The sequence below is a fragment of the Mus musculus genome, chromosome 15 (assembly GCF_000001635.26).
Source record: "Mus musculus strain C57BL/6J chromosome 15, GRCm38.p6 C57BL/6J".
Lineage (NCBI taxonomy): Eukaryota > Metazoa > Chordata > Mammalia > Rodentia > Muridae > Mus > Mus musculus.
In genome coordinates, this window is record NC_000081.6 from 83,075,387 (window position 1) to 83,084,134 (window position 8,748).

At 49.6% G+C, this 8,748-nt stretch overlaps 1 long non-coding RNA gene across 1 annotated transcript; it reads right to left on the reverse strand.

The window, feature by feature from the left end:
* Window positions 1-289: 289 nt before the first annotated feature.
* Window positions 290-6,802, reverse strand: Gm41366. Its single transcript, XR_875504.1, has 3 exons — window positions 6,574-6,802; window positions 5,633-5,895; window positions 290-1,088 (listed from the first exon to the last, which is right to left on the reverse strand). It is a non-coding gene; the product is annotated as a predicted gene, 41366 (long non-coding RNA).
* Window positions 6,803-8,748: the final 1,946 nt, after the last annotated feature.

The window sequence follows — 8,748 nt, forward strand, 5'->3', positions numbered from 1 at the left end:
ATGGTTAAGAGCACTGATTGCTCTACCGAAGGTCCTGAGTTCAAATCCTAGCAACCACATGGTGGCTCACAACCATCTGTAATGAGATCTGATGCCCTCTTCTGGGGTGTCTGAAGACGCCTATAGTGTACTAACATATAATAAATAAATAAATATTTCTAAAAAAGAATGCCTTTAATCCCAACATGGGTGTGTATGTGGAGTGGGACAGAGGGATGTCTGAGTTTGAGGCCAGTCTGGTCTAGTCTACAGAATGAGTTCCAGAACAGCTAGGGCTACACAGAGAAACCTTGTCTCAAAACAAAACAAAACACAAAAAACAAAAAAGAAAGAAAGAAAAGGGAAGGGAAACAAGAAACTACTCAGAACTAAGACAGTGAGGTCATCAGGAGATGAACCTAGAAGGACATTCATTCTAAAGCAAGGCTCCGGGGAGGCGTAACCTTCAGTGCCCACCACAGAACAGAAAACCCAAGGCTGATAACTGGTAGCTGATAACAAAATAGGAAGGAGGGAAATCACAGAGGAAACAGATCTGTCAAGGATAAAACCAAGAGCGAATCAGTGGAGCCACAGCTGGATCCTCGAAGAGACGGGTATTGACAAGTCTCTGGCAAGAGCACCCTATAACGTGTGAGAAATGAACAAAGAAAAACCGCATAACGCAGCTAGAGCCGATTCAAAACCAACAATCGCTCACGTTTCTGAGCTGGCATCACGCCGCGTTCGATTGCGCAATGTGTGTTTACAGGTGAGATTGACTCCCACGTCCTCTGTGCCCCTCCGCCTGTGCCGCAGGACTTCCTGCCAGTCCCTCTGCCCGTTAGACATTCTCTTCCACGCCTGTGGTCAGGCTGTTTCCTGAGCTGGAAATGGCCTCCCTCTCCTATGCAAACAGTAAGATCCACAGCAGCCTCCTCAGGCTCTTCCTAACAACAACGTGCCTCCATCCGTCCTGCCTTCCCCATCACTAGGAGGACCAAGGATAGCGACATGCTCACTTGAAGAAGTCCACAAGTGGGTGGGGCTGGGGATGCGGCTCAGCTGGTAAAGTGCTTGCCGGCAAACACGATGAACTCTTCAGATCCCTAGAACACATTAAACACACACACACACACATAAATAAAGGCTAGGTGTGTACATTCAGAGAGTTTTCTCTGCTCCCATCAAACACATTTGCTTCTGCCCTCTTCCTGGCAGAGCATCTCCTGGTGATGTCTGCAGCCCCCTAAGTTTGAGCACATTATGTCTTGACTAAGGAATTGGTCAATTGACGGCTAAGGAGCCTCAAGACCCACCTGTGCCAGGCAAACCTCTGAGCCCTTGGCTGGTTTAAGCCTCACAGCCAATGACAGTGTGCACAGCCGTTTACAGCCGACAAGACAGAGGCCCAGGATGGACTGGGTGGGTGGAGTCGGGCCTTAAAGCTACACTGGGAAAGGCCATTCTATTCTGTTCCTTTAAAGTCAGATCCTGCAATGCCTGAAAGTTGCTATGGAGACCAAGCCAGTCTCTAACTTTCAGCAGCCCTTCTGCCTCTACCTCTGCCTCTCAAGTGCTGGTATTCCAGGGACATGTGCCATCACACTTGGCAAAATAGTTTTTCTTTTATTCTGAGACAGGGTTTCTCTGTGTAGCCCTGGCTGTCTAGGAACTTACTCTGTAGACCAGGCTAGCCTCAAACTCAGAGATTTGCCTGCCTCTGCTCCTGAGTGCCAGCATCCCTGCAGAGGCCATGGAAGGTGTGGATCTGCTGCAACTGGAGTTACAACCAGTTGTTGGTGGCCATGGCTGGGAACAGAACACCTATCTTCGAAAAGGGTAGCCAGTGCTCTTGACTGCTGAGCCATCTCTCCAGCCCCACAAAACTAAATCTTAAAAAAAAGAATGGCACATAGCCCCAGGCATGGTGGCTTTCGCCTGTGATCTGAGACAGGAATTTCATGAACAGCCTGGGCTACATAGTGATTTCCAGGCCAGCTTGGGCTATAATGTCAGACCTTCTGCGTAAACAACAATGACAACTTAAGAGAATGTCTCACAGACCAAGCAGACCAGCTGGCATGGCTAGATGGTCTAAGCGGGCTGTCGTTACATTTGCAAGTCTGCATCCACTGCCCACCCACCCCAGCTCTAGTAGTCTGTGACAACGAAGTAAGGACATGTCCTCAGGTGACCCTCACAGCCACAGTCCCTATAGAGTATTCCCAAGGTGAAATGGAAACTTAAGGATTCTTCAGAAAGTCAGTTGTGTTGGATGGTGTCTTGCTGGGGCAAACACTTGAAGGAACTTGAACACTTGAACACTTGAAGCAGACACAGGAGAAAGGATGTTCTGTTAAAGCAAGCACGTGAAATGACATGTGATGAGGATTCGTCCCTAAAGACAGGCATGTATTGGTCCGCCCTATATTGCATAGTTGTCCATTTGTCAGGACTCCTTAGAGGGAAACACCACATACACACAAACTTCTGATGGTGTGCTGAAGTTTTCTTGCTGCTCCAGAGGACTCGGGCTGATTGGCAGAGTGATGTCAGCTGAGTCAGACGCACATGGAAAGACCCATGGAGGACATGTGATGTTTGGAGGGAGGACGCAACAAACTGAGAAGAGCTTGGCTTGCTAGTAGAGCTAGCTATCTAGCTGTTCAACACTTGTTGGTCTTGCTTCTTGGCTGAGAGAACTTCTCCTGATGTCCCCCCTGGTCCCTCCTGCTGATTCCTGCCTTTTTGGCTGAGACCTGGCTGTTCTGCTAGGTAGTGCCACTTGCTGCTGTATCCTGGCTCTACCGAGCTTGACTGCTGGTGTACCTGTGAAGTGTTTGGGAGTGGATCGAGCTGCTGACCTGTGAGCTGAACTGCTGATTTCCTGACAACAAACAGGGTTTGCTCCAAAGAACAATTTCTAAACAAGTCCACTTCCCCTGTATCCTTTCTTTTCTGTGACCTCTGGTGGGTGGTGGGCTAGAAGGGAAGTTAAAGTGTTTAGGAACCATCATCAAAAGTAGGTTTTGAAAAGCCGGGCTTGGTGGTGCACGCCTTTAATTCCAGCACTCGGGAGGCAGAGGCAGGTGGATTTCTGAGTTCAAGGCCAGCCTGGTCTACAAAGTGAGTTCAGGACAGCCAGGAATACACAGAGAAACTCTGTCTTGGGGAAAAAAAAGTAGGTTTTGAAAAAATTAAAGTTACAACAAGGTCAAAAGCAGAGAAGCACAGTATTGTACCATCTCATTCCTTTGGAAACCAGAGTCAGACTTTTGGTTTTAGTTTGTTTGTTTTTTTGGTGGAGGTTGTTGTTTTTATTTGGGGTTTTGTTGTTATTTTGTTTATTTGACATTTTGTTTTGTTTTGTTTTTTGAGACAGTTTCTCTGTGTAGGCATGGCTGTCCTGGAACTCACTCTGTAGACCAGGCTGGCCTCGAACTCACAGAGATCTCTCTGCCTCTGCCTCCTGAGTGCTGTGGTTAGAGGAATGTACTGCCATGCCCAGCTAGACATTTAAATTATAATCAAAATATTATGTGCTTGGCCATAGCTGATGTCTGTGAAGCCTGCCTTAGTTTCTTTTCATCTGTGGGCCCAGCTGGAATTTCCCAGCATGCCCTTTCTTCCTGATTCACAGCAGCCCTACCCCACAGAGCCCTGTCTTTCCTGCTCGGTCCCTAGAGCCCCTCTTGCCTACTGATGCCTGAAGCCACTGCAGTTCAGTCTCTGATTGACAGGCCCATCCTAAGATGAGATAAAGCTCTTTGCTGTCCGTCATCTCCCACCCCTGGCCTGAAGCCTGTTGGCAATCTGCTCAGTTTTCCAACTCAGCGCAAAAACTGGCTGCGTATGGGTGCTATCCTTTGGCTAGTGAGAAAGCAAGACTCTTTATTCTGGTTATCACTAATTATTAATTTCTTGCTGTAGCAAGAATGTCACCATTACTGGCCTTTTTTTTTTTTTTTTTTTTTTCTATTTTTGTAGTAGGAATTGAACCCAAGGGCTCAAACATGCTAGGTTAGGCAAGCACTCGCTACTGAATGATATCCCCGGCACTTTTTGGGGGGGGGGGGTGGAGGGTGTGGGGGGCGGACAGAGAAGAAGGGTTTTATTTTGGCTCGAAGATTTCCATCCATCATGGCTTGGAGGACATGATAAAACAGAACAGTTCATTGTCACGGGGCCAAGAAACAGATAGGAAGAGGCTGTCTGCATTCATTACTTGCTTTTTGGTAGGGATGAAGGCAGTGGAAGTGATGGAATGTTCTGGAGTAGAAGGAAGGGAAAACTTCAGGTGTAGCCAGGTCCAGCTGTTGGTGGCTAATGAGAAGGGACCATCTTGCATGGTTGGTTTGGGTAGGGGAGGCATATTTAGCTCACTCGGATTGTCTAGGGACAGCGGGGAAGCAGTCGGTCAAGTCCTGGCCACTGGGGTAGATGGGTAGATGCTTACAGAAGTTACTGGTCAGTTTCTCGAGTTCTCCCTAGAGATAGCAATCTGTCTCCCTGCATGTATGACACACTCACAATACTTTCTCTCTCTCTCTCTCTCTCTCTCTCTCTCTCTCTCTCTCACACACACACACACACACACACACACACACAAACAAAACAACAAAAACCCCAAACTTGGCTAGAGAGCTAGCTCGGTGGGTAGGAGCACTGGTGCCACAAGCAGAGGGACCTGAGTTCAAATTTCCAGTAACTATGTAAAAAGTCAGGTGTGGCCATGCACAGGCTCGTAACCCCAGAGCTGGGGAGGGGAGGGTGGAGACAGGAAGACTGCAGAGGCTTCCTGGCTGCCAGCCTAACTCTGGGTTCAGTGAGAGACCACAGAAGAATATGGTAGAAATAAAGTAGAATGCCAGGTGTTGTCCTCTGACTTCTGCATGTGCGCCTACACCATGCATGTGCACATACAAGAAAACAGAGAAACAATAAAATGGAAACATAAACCCAATTATATACATCATTCTGCCTACACACACACACACCCAAAAAATGCCAGGCAAAGGGACACGCACCTTTAATCCTCACACTCAGGAGGCAGAGTCAGGTGGATCTGAGTTCAAGGCCAACCTGGTCTACAGAGTGAGTTCCAGGATAGCCAAGGCTATACAGAGAAACCCTGTCTCAAAACAACTGAACAGACAGACAAAAACCCTCTGAGTTGAGACTAGGCCGGGGCCTAGCAAACACAGAAGTGGATGTTCACAGTCAGCTATTGGATGGATCACAGGGCCCCCAATGGAGGAGCTAGAGAAAGTATCCAAGAAGCTAAAGGGATCTGCAACCCTGTAGGTGCAACATTATGAACTAACCAGTACCCCAGAGCTCTTGACTCTAGCTGCATATGTATCAAAAGATGGCCTAGTCGGCCATCACTGGAAAGAGAGGCCCATTGAACACGCAAACTTTATATGCCTCAGTACAGGGGAACGTCAGGGCCAAAAAGTGGGAATGGGTGGGTAGGGGAGTGGGTGGGAGGGTATTGGGATAGCATTGGAAATGTAATTGAGGAAAATACGTAAAAAAAAAAACAAAACCCTCTGAGTAAAGGCCAGTGCTCTTGTGTCCAGGTCACCCCCAAACGTGTCCCCTTTAGACCCCCAGCACTAGTGATCAGCCTAGGTCACCCCAAACCTACCCCCTTGCATCCTCCAGCACTAGTGAGCAGCTTCTGGGCCTCATTTCTCAGGAACCTGCCGTCGAGGGTTCTGCCCTCTGCCCAGGTTCATGACTCCTAGGCACCGTTGTCTACAGCAGCTCGTGTTTCCTCCCCAGACTAACGGGGAGCTTTGAGTGCTTGCTTCTCCAGCAGAATGGCTTTTTCTATCTTTTTTTTTTTCTTCGAGGCAGGTCTCACGTAGCCCAGGCTGGTCTCAGAGTACTACAAGGAGCTTGGTGGATCTGAGAAAAGAAGAGAGTTCAGAGCTCAGAGCGACTACTTTGACCAAAAAAGAGGGATGGTCCCTTGAGACTGGGAGGGAGGGAGGGAGGGAGGGAGGGAGGGAGGGAGGCTGGAGGATCAGGGCAGCCGAATTCTTCTCTTTGGGAGTGTGTTCCCCATGCTCAGCTCTGTGCGAGGCACCGTGGTTTTTGTACATTTGTCCTTCAGAGCTATTTGAAATCTGACGATAGAACGCAGGCAATAGCAATTCATAAATAAGGTCACCTTTAACTATGCTAAATGAGCCAGTCCTCCTGGATTTGTTTTCAAAATACTGCGGAGTCAGATCAGTGAAACCGTCAGACTTGAGAAGATCGTGGAGTGTTCCTAACTGGGTCAGGATCAACACAAACTGTCCAGGAGCCTGTGGCCTGGTCTCCAGTGCGGCCTGCTTCTGGCACGAAAGCTTCTTGTCAGACACTGGCCACAGGCGCTACGTCCTCCCAACCTTCCCAGTGAGCAAGTCCGACAGTAGCAGAGGTCCTGGAAGGACTCAGCTGCCACCTGGGAAAGCCCCCATCCCCGGTGGAAGAGAGAAAAGAAACTTCTGAGGTGACCAGGGATGAGAGTCTGGGGCTTTCCTGCGACAGCCTCCATAACCGTTGAGCATGCACCGGGAGGCAAAGAGCAGAGGCTACCTGCTTGCAGCTGGGGGGCAGACGTCAGGGTGGCAAATCAAGGACGGCCTCTCCCTTCTGCTTCCAGCTCTGACAGTTCCCCACGACTGCAGACTGAATGGGTCTTCTCCAAAATCCACTTATTTATGGACTGCTGGGATCGATTAGTGGCCTAATGACCTGAGTTTGATCCACGGCGCCCAGCTGCTGGGAAGAGAGATGTAACTCTTGAAAGTTGCCCTCTGACCCTTCCCCCACAGAGAGAGAGGGAGGAGGGGTGGGAGAGAGAGAGAAAGTAATAAACAAATATAAAAATAATTAGCCGGGCAGTGGTGGTGCACGCCTTTAATCCCAGCACTTGGGAGGCAGAGGCAGGGGGATTTCTGAGTTCGAGGCCAGCCTGGTCTACAGAGTGAGTTATAGGACAGCCAGGGCTACACAGAGAAACCCTGCCTCAAAAAAGTAAATAAGTAAATTAATCAGTTAATTAAAACATGTGCTTATTTGTAGTGTGTGTGTGTGTGTGTGTGTGTGTGTGTGTGTGTGGTGTGTGTGTGTGTGTGTGTGTGTGTAGATGGTAAGCAAATACTTTACCACTGAGCTATGTCCCTAACCCCCTACAAAATTCATGTTAGAGCCCTAGCCCCTCTCACACGATGGTATAAGTAGTATCAGGAGCTATGGGAGGACTGAACTCAGAAGAGGTCATAAGGAGGAAGCATCAGTGATTCAGTTCATGTCCTAACATGAAGAGAAATGGGAGACTCCCTCCTGCCCATCCTCCCAGCCCCTCTCCTCCACCGATGACGGTCCAAAAAGCCACTTAGGAGGCAAAGGCAGGAGGATCTCTGAGTTAAGGCCAGTCTGGTCTACAGAGTGAGTTCTAGGACAGCCAGGGCTACACAGAGAAGCCCTATCTCAGGAAAACAAACAAGCAGCCACCCTAACACCCTAATTTGTGTGTTCTTACCACACACAAACCTGCCAGCACTTGATCTTCAACTTTCCCAACTCAGACCACGAGAGTTAACTGCCCTGCTCTGTCCGAAGTACACCATTGCAGCAGCTGGGCAGAGCAGACCCCTGTGGCCCTCAGCATTCCTTGGCTTGTGGCAGCATCACTGATCCCTGCCTTCAACTTCAGTGGCCTCTCGGCCACCGCATCTGTGTCAAAAGCTCCCTCCTGTGACAGAGTCAGGCTTGAGGACCACCCGCCGATCCACTGCGACATTGTCTGAGCCTTGCTACAGTTGCGGAGATCCTATTATTTCTAAATCAGGTTGCACTCTTGAGACAGATGGGGCAAGGGATGTTGACCAGCCCAGTACCTTCATTTCCAGATGCATGCTCGTGGGCAAGATGTCCCCAGACTACCTGAGCCCCAACCCCTACCTCCTCATCTGCCCTTACCTCCTCATCCTCTACCACCTCAGCTACCCATATCCCCTCACCCACTCCTACCACCTCACCCACCCCTACCCCCTCACCCACCTCTACACCTTCACCTACCCATCATCCATCCCTACCTCCTCTCTCACCCCTCCTCCTCAACATCCCCATTCCTCATCCACTCCTGCCTGTCACCTACCCCTATCTCCCTACCCATTCCTACCTCCTTACCCACCCCTACCCCTTCACCCACCCCTACCTTCTCACCCACCCTTACACCCTCACCCATTCCTACCATCTCACCCATCCCTACCTTCTCACCCACCCCTACCCTCTCACCCACCCCTTGCTTCTGAGCTTCCCTAGCAAACAAAGCTACTTGCTCAGAACTGCTTCTCTTAGCTGTGGCTCTGCACATAGGCAGCCCCTCCCCCCCAGCCTTTGATAGCACTAAATTATTTTTATCAATTCATCCTGCAGCCCGAGTTTCAGAGATGATCAAATGCAGTTACCATCCCGCAGATACGCCTCTTCAGCCTGCTTCTCACGGCAAAGTACTTATCTTAAGAAAATCTAGGGAGAATCTGCATTTATCCGGAGAATAATTGAAATACTCTGCCAGGGTCTCTCTCCCAAATGTCTCTGCTTGTCCCAGGGGGGCCTGCCTGACTTTCATCGCAACACAATGAAACCAGGCTTGGGGCAGAGGAAGGACACTGGCTCTGTGTGCAGCTTGTGCTGCCTGAGGTTGGAGGCTGCCCCAGTGGACACTCAGTGCTGTAGCCATTCATGCAGGCGCTCTCAGAT